The sequence below is a fragment of the Osmia lignaria genome, chromosome 12 (genome assembly GCF_051020975.1).
Source record: "Osmia lignaria lignaria isolate PbOS001 chromosome 12, iyOsmLign1, whole genome shotgun sequence".
In the NCBI taxonomy this organism is placed as follows: Eukaryota; Metazoa; Arthropoda; class Insecta; order Hymenoptera; family Megachilidae; genus Osmia; species Osmia lignaria.
The window spans coordinates 5,530,299-5,546,342 of NC_135043.1; the positions used below are offsets into that span (position 1 = coordinate 5,530,299).

The 16,044-nt window shown below is 48.3% G+C and overlaps 1 protein-coding gene and 1 long non-coding RNA gene across 2 annotated transcripts in view; one reads left to right on the forward strand and one right to left on the reverse strand.

Moving 5' to 3' along the window:
- LOC117602622 (uncharacterized) overlaps nucleotides 1–16,044 on the reverse strand; it is a 110,468-nt gene that overhangs the window by 57,219 nt on the left and 37,205 nt on the right. The window lies entirely within an intron of this gene.
- pxb (putative Hedgehog signaling attenuator pxb) overlaps nucleotides 3,097–16,044 on the forward strand; it is a 190,635-nt gene continuing 177,687 nt past the window's right edge. The window contains exon 1 of the mRNA XM_034320837.2: nucleotides 3,097–4,619. The gene's annotated coding sequence lies outside the window, so the exon portion shown is untranslated. The remainder of the gene's footprint in view (nucleotides 4,620–16,044) is intronic.

A 16,044-nucleotide genomic window follows, 5' to 3' on the forward strand; every position in this document is an offset into this window, starting at 1 on the left:
CTCCTTTCGAGAATGGTTCGCCTGGAAAGCGGAGAGCAGCCCTGTTCCAACGGATCCTTCCGCAGCGCCGGCGAACACTCGCAGAATTATGGGTGTCCGTTTCCGCGGAAACGAGGCCATCGAGATTTAGGTGAAGCTACCTTCCTAACTACGCGTCACTCGATCCTCCTGGCGAGACGTCGCGCCTTCCGCTACCCGGAAGCGGAATTATCGAGACCGCAGCGACGCAGAATTTCAATTTGAACGTTTTAAGCCAAACTTATCCTAGACCATTTATTTCGCCCCCAGGTCTCGACGGTTCTTCCTCCCTGCTGGACGATAAATTTTCTTACTTCTGAAACTAGCTCGATTTTATGCTTGTCACAACGCTGACCATCCTCGAGCAACCACTGTCCAGCAGGATGCTCTCAGCTTTCTATTTACCGTCGACGCTGCGGTCGATTCGCGAATCGAATCAAATTGCCACCAGCTTTAAACCCTTTCCGTAAACGTTTAAACGCCGTTCAACTTTGTTCCCGGCGTTAAACTTCGCTCGGGTAATTTTATCGTTCGTCTGGCTAACCGACTTCTGTTACTTCGTGACAACTAATTTATTTGGTCACGGGAGACAAAGGAAGAAAAGGTTTCGCTCCAGCGAGGAATCGATCGAGCACTTTTCCAGATTTTACCCCGAAGAATCCCAACTGGTTTTTGTTCCCCTTTTTCGCGTTGGTTCTTCCTTAATTCGTCGGAGAAAGTTCAACGATTTCGCGGAATCGTTTGATTCGATTAATTCGTTAGGGATGAATATTTTTAATCGAACCAGCCGTGCGTCAAGTCTCTAAACTTGGAGGAATCGATACAGATACCCAGGGAGATTCCATTAATATTGAATACGAAACGAATTTAATTAGCGGCAGTACGGAGAAAGGTTTGAAAACGTAATGACTCGCGGTTCGCGTAAAAAATATATCCAGGATATTCGATGTTTGCGAAAAGAAAATGAAAAAAGTACTTGGAGCAAACGCGAAGAGGCAAGCGATCGCGTTTAATCCGAATAAAAATATCATACCGGAAGCCGTCAAACAACGGGACATTTTTATTCGGATTAAGGGAGAATGGTTTGCCGACCGGAGCGTAATAACTTCCCCAAATACACACCGTCCTCGAAAGTTTGCTCGCGTGCTTTTCGATCCGCCGGTACACGCGCGACAACTTCCCTGAATTATCGTCAACGTTTTCGCGAGATAAGCCTTTGATAAACCGTCCATAGACGAATCGTCGATCGAGCGTCGGGTAATGCGGTTTTTTCCACGGAAATTGAAAAGTTTCATCCCCTTAGGTGAGACGACTCGATCGGCTCCTAAACGGAAAGAGGAGGATCCTTTTTCGAGCGAGTCGCAACGTCGGAACGCTTTGGGGTTGGCATAGGGACAGATGAGATATCAAAATTGTTTTAAAGTCTCTATCGAGTTGACGAGTGTCTCAGCTAGGCTTTCCACGAGAATCAGGACAGAACGAGAAATCCTATCGATGGTATCAATCGTCGTTATACCGCTCCCCGAAGAATTTCACAAGGGTCTTTGCCCTCTGAAAACACGCGTCACGCACCCTCCCACCCTCTCACTCTCTCTTTTATTTGGAACGTTTAGTTGACTCGGGCTAATATTTGTGAAATCAATATTTTATTTGGTCCGCCCGTTTGATTTACCATCGACGCGGCACGCGTTGAGAATTTCCCTGCTGTAAGTCGAGCAATGTTACCGGGAATGAATTACCAAGCTCACCAGTTACACATTGTTGTCTGGTTCGAGTACGTTTCGACGGGCGAACGTCAAACTTTCCGACGACTAATTCCATTAGCCCGTCACAATGCTTGCGTTACCGATATTCGCATATACACCTTTCATAAACTGTCGCGAACAAAAATTGCTCTTTCGGAGCCGATTGCTTGCCAACAACCGACAATCTCTACGATAAAATATTGCAACGAGCTGTGTGTTCTTTTGCTTCAATTAGATTTAGCATTCGCGTGATAAGATTTAAGATCGAAAGGCGAGAATCGGCTCGATCGGTGTCGACGATTTCATTTTTCGAGCATCGATGCGGCTCGCCTCCGTGAAAGCCTTTCGTCGTAAATTCGACGCGCCGCCAACGCGACGTTTTTATTCCCGCTCAGGTGGAAAAACTTTCACGTTGCCAGGAGAGGTGCGTGGGCGAACGGAACGATTTTACGTTCACGGCGTGGGAGAGGTTCCGTACGCTTCTAATTGCCAGGCTTGCTACCAAAACCGCCAATAAGATCCATCGAGCGGAGGTCGTTGCGTCGAACATCGGAAGAGAAAGCCGTAAAACGCAGTTTCTATGCAAACGACACGCGCAATGTGCCACTAAAGGCGTCGTGTCTGTGCGCTTCCCTCCCCGTGTTCATTCGCACCGCGAGAAACAACTTGGAAAGCTATGCAAATTCGCGGTAATCGTGTCCCCTCGATTTTTCTATCGAACTCCGATACGGAGCGTCGGTTCTGCCATTGTAAAATAGAGTATAAATGGTAAGAAATCGTCCCGATGGACGTTTCGAATCGAGAAGCTAACGAAAAGATCCACGAGCTCCAGGAAATCGTGTGTCCCGAGAGACTGGAAAGGGAGCAACGCGACGCGAAGAGACGTTAAACGAAAGATGGATCGGGAGACAGGGAAGAGTAGAATGACCGACGAATTCGTAGGAACCTTTTAGTCCCGGCGGGCCACGCCAGAACAGATTATCCATCCATTATTTCGGGGTGCGGTGCGGGTGGATGATGCTGGCGGAGGACGAGGGTGCATCGAACGGGGAGGTTTGATGGAAAGCGTCGCGAGCGGATCGGAGTGTCCCGCGAGAAGCGACGTGCTGATGAAAGGAACAGGATTTTTTTTCGGGCTGGCACGCGGCACGGATGGCTTTTAAACGCGCACCCTGTAGCCTCGTTATATTCCGGCGTGCTGCGCTCGATTCGTTTCTGTCGCTCGAAAGGATGTAATTAATATCGTCGCTCGGCTTTCGAATTTGCGACTGCGCGCACTCTTTCTCGCTCCCTCTCGGTATCTCGCTCTGCCACCCTCTCGCGGGGGTGGCTCTCGTCGTCGAGGTTCGAGCCTCTCAGTCGTGCCGAGAACCCGCTTCGTTGCGGGGTAACCTCCTCCCTCGGTAGCTACCTTACGGATTTCGTGTTCTCGGAAACGCGAGCCGATCGAGATTCGATCGAGGTTGCTTTCAAAACAATCAACCCTTTCGTCGTGTCGTACAGTTTCGACTCGTGATGTTGCAAAACTTCGTCATGCCAGTTTGATTTGAAATCGTGCGATCGAACGAGAGCCGCAGCGTGACACACGCGTCGATCGAGTCGGAAGAGGAAGTCGTGCGAAGGAACTTGATTATTCGAGCAATCGAATGTACACCGTTTCGACTGCAACTTCCCAGGCAGATAACACCTATCGAGATCGCGTCTTCCCGCGACTTTCGCTTCGACGAAGAAGCGGAGGGAAAAAGTGACCGATCGATCCTGGTAATAAGGGAACTTTCGCGTTGCTGCGTTCCAAAGGGACGCGTTGAATCCGTGGAAAAAGGGTCTCGCCACCCTAAGGAGAAGAAAGTGGACGACCCTTCTTCGAGTTCCCTTCCAAGCCTGTGCGAAACTCTTTTCACGAGAAAGAACGATCCTCTCGGGAAACCGTCGAAGCGGATCGAAGAACCGTAAAGAATTGAGAGCGTTGAAGAGCAAACGAGTAGCTTCGCTTTTCGCGTTATCCTCTGTTCGAGACGGCGATTATTTCGCGACGATTCTTCCGTAACGATCAACAGTTTGGGCGACTGTCCGTCGCGTCGAGCGGATAAAACAGCCCGCTCGAATTCGGATCGTTAAATTTTTCGACGTAGCCAATCGAGGCGCGCGGTACCTAGCAGCGGTAATTAAAGATACAATTAATGGCCCGACAATTAAATATAATTAACTCGGGGGATAGGATATGTGGCGCCCGCTTGCCAATTAGCGCATTAGCGCCTTATCGGACATCGACCGATCGTCTGGCTACGGTGGTTCCGTTCGATCTCGTCCAGACAATAAAATCGCCGTAATCGTTCGAGCGAGACGCCAACGACAGACAGACGAAGAGAAACCGAACGGATCCCAAAGCGGTTACGTTTCCTTTCGTGCAAGAAGAAGACGCGAGAATCGAGGGCGGGTAACGAGACTCGATTAACGATCTAGCGTGAAGTTTTCAACGTTGATCGCCGGTCGAAGAACTTGGACTATTTATCCGGTCACGAACCTTCAATTTCCTCAATTTCAAAGTAGATTGTTCGCGCATCGAGCGGACCAGACGCGCCAGAAGAGAAGAAAGTTACCGGAAGACTTTGACTCAAAGCCGAGAAGCGAAACGACGGGGATTACATGGTCGAGGAAGAAAGAAAGGAGACTACTGGTTCTTTCCTCTGAACTCGAAAGCTGCACGAGTGCTGTTCGCGGTGTGCTCGAGTCGTTTCGCAACATCCTGTAGAGGACGCACGAGCAAATAAGAAGGAAGAGGAGGAACGGAAAGGAGCAACGAAGAATGGTGGCAGCGAGCTCGTGACAAACGGGGCTTCCGCTCAGGATCGAAAGGTAAGTCGAGCGACGCCGGTTACGCGCGGCGCCGAGCCGCGGTGAGGACGTAGCTTTATTAGTGGAAACGACTCTCCCCGTGTACAGCGGGAAGAATTGGAAAAGGAAATGGGGAACGGGAAGCAGACTCCCACGGGAAATGCCGGCGTAGCCCGAGGCAGAAATTTCTTTATGCGCGGGTAGCTGGCTTCGCGACCTTTCGCTCGTCTCCGAGGAATTTCTCGGTCTATTACTTTCTAACCCTCGACCGTGAGGCTTTCCAACCTATCGTTCCCCGGTAATAGTCTCGCGTTATTCTTTCCTTCGGCTCCGACTGTATCAGATTCCTACATTTTCCTTCTATCAATTTATGCGCCTGGAAAATCTCATAAATCATGATTAAAAGTTAAAAATTTGAACATTTTAACATTTCTAAAGACAAAGTTCAACCAGCCTGACCGATCTTCTTCGACGGCGACGATTAATTATTTCGTCAGCGATGTGTCGTTGCAAAGAGGTTATCGAATATCCCTCGAGTACTTAGTAACCATACGCTGGTAGCGTCCGGAGGCCGGCTTTAACCGCTCGTAAAGCCGTGGAGAGGCTGAGATTTTGCGAGTCGGTCGAGCAATCCCGGCGCACCTGCGTCCGTCGCGTCCACCAGGGAGTAAACGAAGAGGAAGCGAAAGCAGGTGGATGGAGAAGGACAGCGAGAAGGACGAGGATGGTTCGAGCGCGTTATTAAGGACCCCGTGTCCTCGCTCATTACGCCATCCGAGAAAACCGCCTCGTACGTTCCGGCTTATCTCCATTAGGCGAACCGGAATTACGTAGATATCGTGTGTTTAAGTGCGTGCCGACACGCGCGTGTATAAATACTCGTTCGCCCCTTACCATGGGAACGATGCGAGAACTGTTACGATAAGGGGCGAAAATTAAGGGCATCTTTAAACGTATTTCGATCGGGCAACATTAACGAGAACGGCTGCTTTGATTGGCTCGGGGTGTAGCCAAGAATTCGTTAAGGTATTCAGAAAAAAAGGAACGAAATTTGTATATGCCATTCCCGACAACACCATGGGAATTTCGAGTCGTAAAAATGGCCCGATTATTGGCCGATAAGATCGAGGAAGACGATAACGTTTGAACAGCGCTGCAGATGGTCAAACTTTAATCGTACGAACATTCTAAAATGTTAGCAATTTCTAAAACGGTATAGTCATCTTAAATGGAAGGGAATTTGCAGGTTTACGATGTAAGGGTTAATTAATTAGTTCCGTAGCACAGGTAATCTTTCCTCGAAATCGATTTGCATCTCGACGCGTTCGCTTCGTCGTCCTCTTTCATTTGCTTAATGCATCTTCTCCGTCGGGGATAGAGATTTTCTCGCGTAAATAAATAAATCCGACGGGAACCGAATCGGGAAAGGGGAAAGCATCTCCCGCGCTACGTCTGGAATTCCGCGATCGTGTAAAAGTCTCGTAAACAGTCCCGTCAGCCGGTGACTTCGCTAATTCTCGCGGTCGTTCGACCGGATACGTTAAGCTGGAAATCAAAATTTCAGCTTAGCAGATACATCCGTTGCGACATCCTGCATTCTCGTCAGCTCAGCTGAAAATTTCCGTTGACCTCCTTTCGGCTTTCCAAGGGATTTCCATGGAAAGTCTGTAAAATAACCGTCACCGTGTCCGCCCGCGAGGGCCTCGATCCTCGTAGGTCGTCCACGGTGCAAAGGGGAGCCTTTAATCAAAAGCCTTTTCCAGCTCCGATATTAGTCAACGTCACCGGAAGCCTCCTACCGCTCCCGTCATTATTTAATAGCCGCGCGTGGACTCCGCGCTCGTGAAACGAACAAGTTGGAGCATAAATCATCGCTTTATCGCCGATCCTACTCGTTAGCGGTCTTTAACGTTCCGTAGAAAGAAACGAATTAATTAAATTTCTTTTCTGCGCGCCGTCTCTCGAACTCGGAACATTTACAAGCGAGTATTCGACATCACGATGATTGCAAGAAGTTTCCTTTATGAAACGTGAATATAAGAGACATTAGGCGAGATCGAATCGTCCAGATGCGATCGCAATCGACTCGTTATCGGGACTCGATTTCAAAGAACGGAATAATTAAGCTCGCCGGTAGCTATTTCTGGCGAGATGCCGAAAGTTAACGACATACAGAAGAAAATGAATAACAATGAAGTCGTTTAACGCGAAAGATTCCTCTTCAACAATCGTGCAAAGTTGCATCGAAATCGGTCCTGTGTCGTTTACTATCGCGTGTCTTGCGAAAGTTCAGAGTGTATGGTACCAGAAGAAAAAATTGGATAAGAAAGAGGAGAAGACGGTAAACGAAGGAAAGGTTCGATTCGCTCAGTTTCAGCTTCGATCCGGGGGAGAGAGTTATTTGAACGGGAACCGGGTAAATGTGCCGTGATGCAGGCTGGGGACCAACGTGGCGTCTACCATTAGCCGAAAACCAGTCGCGAAATATATCCGCTTCGAAAGAGGCGATGGAACGGGTCGCCCGTAGCACGGCCACGAAAGGGAAGCTCGATGGAAAAATCGGAGGGAAGGATAGCCCGGAAACGACCCAGTTCTTCCTGTACCGCGCGTCAGATAAATTGGATCCGAGTAGTTTTATCGTAAAACACTTCTCCTCTGTTCCATCGACGTAGTCGCGATGGTCCGGTCATCATCGAGGAAACTTTAACTTCGAATCCCGGGGCTGATTCGTCTGCTCGCGACAACCAACCGCTTCAAACGATCCCGATCCTTTTTCTTCCTTTCCCCTTTTTACGACTCAACTTTTCTCGCCTTTGTTCGCCCGGATTTTATTATTTCGCACTTATGGAACGGACAGCTAGTGCGAACGATTACACAACTTTCTAGTAAATTTAATAGAATTTTGTGCCACGCGTTTGTTTCGTCTTCCACAATCGTATATCCTAGCCAATAATTTATTAACGATCAAGCAGACACGAAGAAACAGTTGTCGACGTCGTCTGACATGAAATACGAGATTATATAATAACAAACTCGAGGATCGCCCACTAATCCACTGCTAAGTATTATTTACCGTCGACGACCGCTGACAAGTCGACCGAATTTATATCTCGCGTGGGGCTGATCGCAAAAATACACGCTAAATGCTCACGATCAAATGTGTCACGTATCCCTAGACATCTCTGGAGTCGTTCCAAAACTTCGATGAGATCCGTAGCTCGAATACGCTAGGGTGTCGTCCACGTATATACTGGGTGGACCGATGGAGTTACGCTCGTATATATTGCGATCAGATCGAGGGATATGAACATCAACGCGATTCCAAGGGTCGAATTATTAACGATATAGATGGAAAATGCATCGGGAATTTTATTTCAGGATTTTCCGCGAAAAAAGCAGCAGCTGACGGGTCAGCAGTTGGCACCAGTCGAAATCTCCCATTTACGGTATTAGTTTTTACAGGAAGATGGATGCGCGCGAACAGATTGCCGCTCGTTTCCCGGTAATTATGCAAATGGTGTATCGATTACCGGTTAAAACGCGGACAAAAATCATACGAATCAGCGAGTCGTGCAGGACGGGGCCGGTTATCGCGCGCTACAACTAACCCGTTACCATTGGACGGGGAAAAATCTTTAAACGAGCCGATTGGTAATGGGTATCCTCGCTGTTGGGCAACGAGGGGTGTATTTAGAGGAAAAAAGAGACAAACAATTCCAACTATAAAACAGAAACATTTTTCTTCTCTTTCCCGCGCAGCTCGAGGGAGGGAAAGAGTTGATCGAAAGGGTGAAAAAGGTAGGCTCAACCTCCGCAATCAAACAACGATCACGCCCCTTAATGACCGAGTGACTGCTGTTACTCCTTCGTTCGTTTTGGGGGTGGATCGTGGCGTGGGGTTGAAACAGCTGCGAGTGACACCCTTCTCCCTCTGCACTTGTACGCATCCCGTCGCGGCGTTACTTTCTCCGTCTCTTTCTCGCCCTTTCTCTCGGCCTTTTGCCGCTGTCGGAGCAACCCGAGGTCCTCGATCTCCCGACACCCCATACATAATTGCTACCACTGCCGACACGTCTCACCCTCGCGACAGAAATTTGCATTATCGAGCCTCCCTCGTGCTCACCAGACCCGCCCACGGGATTCTCCGCGCAATTATTAAGGAATCAATCACACTCGGCATTCGGGGCAATTCGCTGTTCCATTGTCAAGCAGACTGTCGCGATTCGGTGTCGTACATTTTCATACGATTTTATGACGTTTTTTAACCCTCCAATCGTAGACGTTGAATTTCAGTGTAACTTCACCGGTACGCATAGAAGAATTTTTGAATTCTCGAGGAGCATCGAGAGATATTCGGACGTTATTTATTTCACGCTCTTCCGTTCCTCGTAATCGGGCCATTCGGGATTTAAATGGAAAACCCTCGATCTCTCTCTCCATGGGACGTCTATGTCGGACGTTCGAAAGGCGTGAAGAGGAGAGTAGTTGCGGAGGCGGAGGGAAGACGATTTCGGAACATCGTCGAACGCGATTGCGCAAAGACAATGGTAGTTATGGAAATTGTCCCCGCGGTCGTATTATCTAACTACTGACTTCCTCTTCGCTATCCTCGCCACTTTCGAAAATTACTCGATGCCGCTCTGTTATCTCGATATATGCCCCTGATTCTATAGTTTCACGCTATGAACGTCTCCCTTTCGATTCTGTCGCGATTTACTCAGCTACCATTAAGTACACTAATGAGTAATTCAATTTCTCCTATCATTAATTTTCCATTTTCCATTTTTTCGTTTAAAAATAGCGAAAGAAATCGTCCGCCGGTCTGTTCAAACGAAATGAAATAAAAAGGAAGGAATAATATTTGCCGCGTTCGTTAGAAACGCTGCGAACACGACATCTGTCGCTCGACGGGGGTTCGTTGCGCGCCGAGAGCGTCGATATACCCATAGATTAGACGCCTACGTCGCGGCGCCTCACGCGCCTCCCCCATAGCTGCACGATATCGTGAAAGCCATGCAGTGGCACCGTAGGGTAACGTGGTCGAACGAAACGAAACTGATATGTATGTAAATCACTCGCATCTCTATGTATGAGCCGGAAACGTTACGTTACCGTATATAATACTCGATTTTCTATGTTTACACGCGCACGCGTGCCTCGGCTCTGCGTCTCGACGCTTTAATCGATCCACGGAATCGACCGTTCATCCCCTTCTTGCCATCGAATCAACAAGTTCTTTTTTCGTTTTCAGTTTCGCACATTTTATTCCGATAGCCGTGTCAAGGTGACCATCCATCCATCGTTCGAAGGTTAATTTCCTACCCTCTTCATAGTCTACATAGAAAGTGAACTTTCATCGATTTATTTCAACCTTCGAACCACTTTCATTTAAAAAAACGAAAAAGAGTTTGCTAGCTTCCTGGAGCTGTCTCGACGAGTATAAATTTCGAAAACTGTTTGCCAAGTAAATTTGACCTTCGTCGGGAGAATAGATTCATCGAACGGCGGCCAGAACCAACGTAGCAGAGCCGCCGAAGCGTCGGGACGCGAACAATCGCACGCAAATCACCCGTAACCATCGAGCGCGTACCCATCAACCATTGCAGCATGCAAAGCCGCGATGGATCCTTGCATCGCGGATCTTTTGTCCGCGGACAATCCTGTCGATTTCTGGTCTCGCGTACTTTCGCCAGCGTGTAAACGCTACGGGCGTCCCGTTGTCACCGATCTCGATTCACCGCGTGGAATTTCAACCCCCTTCCGTAAATCAAACGTCCATGATTTCCCGCACAAATGTTCCGCGTGTTTTCGTTCCGTGTTGGCGTTACGCGTTCAAACATCCTCGTCGTCGACGAGAAAGGTTCTCGTTTCGCGACGTACGGCAACGCGCTTACCGCATCGTTTCGATTACCTCGCTGAACACGCATGATATCCCTGGTCGATTCGACGGAATCGAGCCGCGTACGCGTTCCGTGAATCCCGCGTATCGGCTTGTTTGCTGACGAAAATGTAAACTCCGGTTGGATAAGAAAGCGAAAATAAAGATCGAATGTCCCAGAAACGCGGGTTCAGTAGAAACGTTCCGACACAAAGAGCATAGAAATCTTTTAACCCGTTCGATATCACACGCTCTGATTTTTACCCATCAGATATCTCGCGGCTCTGTTTATCAACATTTACAACCGAGTGAAAAAGGAAGGAAAACTTCTCTCGAAATAAGAGAGGACGTTACTTCAGCTTTATTGGAAAAAATATTTCACGCGGCAGGAATATTGCCATCAAGGAAGGAAGTCTCGTAAAGAACCACTTCCACTGAAATCTCGCCGCTTTTCCGCAAATAGTAGATTTTTCCATGCGATGTAAAGAATCAAGATATTTTTTGCCAGAGAAAATGAAATAAATACTGTTACTTATTAGAAACGTTTAAAAATCTATTGTTTCCCCTTTCCTGGGTGTTTATCTTCCGAATCAACGAGAAAATCGATCTCGAACAGAATCCCGGCAGGGAACGTGGAATGTCCGAAAAAGTCAAAACAATTTTGTCGATCTAGCGTACGTAACCTATCGCCTACGTTCCCGTACGTTTCCCATCGGATCGGTAAATAACTTTGCCGTTACTCACGCTGCTTTGGGCAACTAACGAACGTGAAATTAACCGCGGCCACCCGCCAGCCTGGGAAATAATCAAAGTAACGACGCTTGAATGCTCGAAATCTCGTCGTCGCTGCCGCCGCCGTCGCCGTCGTCGTGTACACACGCTCACCGTGACAGTAATTATCGACTTCGTCAAAGACTCCCTTTTAACGCGATGGTACGCGCAATTAAGTGACATAAACGACGACAGCACGTCCCCGTCGCGCGCTGCTCCGATCCTCTTTTTAATCACACCGGCTGGTCCTTTAGGACGTATCAAGGGATATCAAAGCCGCTAAATAATTTCCTCTCTTCACGGTACCCTCGAATTTTCCTATTTATCTTTGCAGTTACTTTTCGTTTGCTCCTATTTCCCTTTCTACGAAAGGCACAATATCGGAAAAGAAAGAAAGAAAAAAATGAAAATATTCATCAGCTCGAATACTTTGGTTGTTCTTCGGTTTACGAGCAAGAAACGACGACTGTAATCTCGGGCAGATGTAAAAGCGTCGATCCAAGATAAACACTGGTAGCTGGATGGATCGATGTTCCGTCGACGAGACGATATCCCTATCGAGGCGCAACGTTTCGCTTCGCTCGGTAAATATTGCTCCTGGAGGCCGGTAAACGATTACGAGTTATCGGTTAGACACGTCGAGGCGAGGCGAGGCGAGGCGTCGACTATCGTCGTCTCGACGCGACGATTCCCGGTAGTCCAATCGTTTATCAGCAAGTTCGCATGAGCGCACCTTTGTTATCGAAGTGCAAACGCGTGTGGCCCGATATCCGATCGTTCTTCGAGCTGTTACGCCTTCGTTGCATTCCGATCGCGTGCTCTCTCTTGCCGTGCCGTTATCGAAACATCAGCTTTACAATTTGTCGCCCGCTGTGTTTGCACTTAGGTTTTTACTAGAGGAACCGAAACAAGACACCCGTTGTCCGTGTTTGAACAAAACCTTTCTACGCTCGACGCGAAACAGGATTAAAAATTGGAATGCCCTTCTCGGTGGAGCACCCTTAGCTCATTACGAAGGCGACGGATACTTAACGCACCCTTCGACGCGCTTTTCCTCTGGTCTATCTGCCAAACAGCTTAAATAAACGCGCGTGATTGGATTCGATGTGTGCGCATCTGGCTACTAAACGTCAGGGGAAGTACCCACGTTATTTTTTCTCCGACGAAGCACGAAAGGAACACACCCCCGTTGGCCCGCTTTCTCCAGCCTGTTCGAGTAGGCCTCGAGTAGGCCACTCGGAAGCACGCGGCTTCTTTCATGCGCAAATTCAGTCAGTGTACCGCCACTCTCGGCATCCCCCTTTTTAAATTGCTGCCAGCCACCGACTGCGTCGCACGATCACATTAGATTACCCATCCCTTTCGCGACGGAGTCGACGACGCGACCCCTCTGTTCCAGAACCAGCGCACCGTTCTGCCGAATCAGACTACTTTGTATACGATACGTTGAGTTATTCCCCTATTCAAAGAGACAGCAGATTCTTTCAAGCTCCTTCATCTTTTTCAATCTCAGCTGAGGAAACGTTAACAATACGCTAGTTTTCTGTATCAACCGTATTAACCTTCGAGAAATGCTTATCTAACGATTACAAATTTCCTTAATCCACGAGTTAACTCGAAAAGATGTTCCACTTTAGCCCCCTTTTTGTCGCTCGTTGTTTCGAAATCTTCTTTCGGGAAAGTTGCGAGGTAAGAATAGTGTAACTCGTCCGAGCGCGATAGAAGTTTCGAAAGTCACCGCGGATCTGAAGGGGCTGCGGGAAATTCGAGCGGACCGGAAAGTTACCGGTCTGAAAACTCCCGTTGGCGGTTAGCTAGGAGGATACTGTAGCGAGCGTTCTAGGGAACAGTGTAGCTTGGTGTAGCGTAGAGAGAAAGTAGGAGAGAGTGGCAGGGTGATAGATAAGGGGGTGGTCGTAGCCCCTGCCCGTACACTCGAGCCAACTTCGGCCCACCGCCGATAAATTATTCGACGCGCTGTTTTCCGCCAAAGATTGTTTTCCCTTTCCCGTGGTGGCACTCGGTGCAGCTAAAGAAACATCCACGCCACGCTCACCGGGGGAGATCGTGCTGAAGAGGGTGTAAAAACTGCGGGATTGCTGCAGGGGTGTCGACGATCAGGGGGTGTGGGTAATCCAATGTTATTCTGCCTTTCAGTCAACGACACACGCCACCCCTTGACGCGCATGGTTCGTCTCGCAGAAAGAAAGGGCGAGTTTTGCACCCTGGAAGGCAACTTTCTACCTTGCGTTCTGACATTAAGGACTATGTCCTTCTAGAGATAATGATAATTCTAGCGAAGTTTTAAATCTGCCTTGCAACTTGCTAAATAAATTTGGAGAAAGTTCCATCAGCTAGACGAAGAGAAAGCATCGTTTTAGGAACGACCTGTAACCGATGCAGCAGGCGTGAAGTTTCACGGCACGATCGACTGCTGGCATTAACTTTCCACGTAGAGTTATTTACCAGAAAAGTCAGGACGGGTGAAAGGGCGTAGAAAGGGAAACAGAACGAATCGATGTAAACGAGAGAAGAGGAGAGAGAGAGAGAAAGAGAAAGAGGGTGGTTCGCGTCGACGGTGTGCATTCCTCGATCTGGTTTCCTCTTGGGACCGAAAGGTAGGGTCGAGAGATATCGCAACAGAACTAATCAACGCGAGGCAAGAACGATTTCTCTCTCGTTCACCCCTGCTGCTTCGAATAAAAAATAGTTCCAGGCGATAATATCGCTGCCGAGAAGATAGACCCTTTTCTCCAGCTCCCTCCTCGTTTCACCCTCCGCTGCCCGTTTACTTTTCCTGCGAATCCCCTCGGGACACTCGCGACGTGTCTTAAAGCCGTTCGAATATTTTTGCGTCCGAATTAACCTGTCTGCAAAATAATCATTTCCCGAAGCTCATTTTCTTGATGAGCACTGCGCATTCGAGATCTGACTGTTTAATTTTTCAATTGTTACTGGGAAAGTAACTGTACCTATCCTCTGGTGTTGAGAAGCAAACGGTTCCCGTTAACTAGGAAATTCGTTCGAAATGACGGTACGGGAATCGATTTTTTATTGGCCCCTCGATAATCGAACGGACGATTGAAGTGGGTCGCCGGGTCGAAACTTCCTGCTGGCTCTTCACCAGCAGGCCTCTCTTAATTCCCTTTTCTCCTCGTCTCCGTTTCTCGCCTTGTTTCCCTCCACCCTCCACGGTTCGACCTCCTCTCGACCTGCATCGTGGCCGTGCCTCTCTCGTTCACACGCTAATTCGTGACTCAGACGAGCAATTAATCAAGTTTATTCGCGTCGCGTTCAACTCTGCTGGCTGGAGTTTAGTCAAGTTGATGGTTGCAATCGACCAGCCACCAACTCGACGATAACCCGACCCTCAGAAACGTTCCGGCAAAATTTATGCACCGTCCGGTTTCACGATTTTACGCGCTAAGAAGAAACGAAACGAAATGACAGCAGTTTTTGATCTCGAATCTAATATCGTAAGGGAACGGCGTAAACACGCTCGTAAACTTGTTTACTCGATCCCGAAATCGTGGTAGACCAGAAATACTCTAATATAAAGGTGAACGGTGACCAAGTTAGAACGAGATTAACTAAATAAAGCGTGTCAAATTCTTCCCCGCGAAAACGATCCACGGTGCGAGCCAAGTAATCATTTTAGAAGCAGGTTGAAGAAGAGAATTCAGTTAGGCAACAATTACCAGGGTATAGGTAACTGTCTGGGGTGAACTCTGACATCTTAGGGACACTCGAGACGTCAGCTGTTGTTTGTTAAACATCGCTCAACTTGTCAGGCTTGCTCGTTCCAAAGAATCCGTCTCGAAGCTTGTTCCTCCGCACGACTTGATCGATCCACCACGACCTCCCGTAACTTTCCTACCTCTTAACCGTTCGATTTTTCTTCCATGATCATTCTTCCCTCGGATGTCATCGTCAGAGCCCGAGTTCTGCTCGACTTTTTCACCGAGTCTTCGTTCGACTTTCAGAGAAACCGCGAAAGAATGGCGAAACTTCTCGGAATCTGAATTGGTCGATCCTGTAAGGACCATCCTGGCTCCGTGAAAAGTTTTCCTCGTTGGAAAAATTAAGCCGTCGCTCTCTGGATAATTTACTGTGCAACCGATGGAAGAGTCGATTTTCAACTCTGCAGACGGCAATGACTCCACTGAAACGTGTTCCAGAGTCATCTTCTTAACTGACGGTATCTCGCGAGAAGACCGGATCAACCGGTCGTCGAGTCTACGATTTTTATCGATGGAAATATCGAGTCGGACATTAGTCTTGGCAACGCGAGGTCCATTAATAAAATCCTATATCTAATCGACGCTCTGTCGAAGCTCGTTTGTATCGTTCCTCGAGGTGGAAAGTCAACGAAAAGGGATCCACTCGTGCCATCTAATTCAATCGTTTAAGAACTTTCTGAACAATCTTGAAGGAGCTTCCTCGCGGTTTTGACGTCGCTGACAAGTACACCCTAGCTCCGTCTCGTTAAATATTTGTCGATAAATCGAGAAGAAATCCTGGCCAGAGATTCTACCAGCCTCTGCTCGTTGCTCCGGAACATCGATCCTTGGACCAGTTAACGCGTTTGTTGGTGAAGGAAAAATCGGTGTGGCGGTTCGATGGAAACGCGACTCTTGCAGTATAAGAAGCGGGGACGTATTAAGTATATACAGGAGACGCGTGGTAGGCGAATCCAGTGCCGTAACTAAAGGCGGCCACCATCTGCCGACACTATTTTATAAATATTTATACACGTCGCGGCCTGATATATTTAGTCGTCGAGCGTGCGGTTCCTGC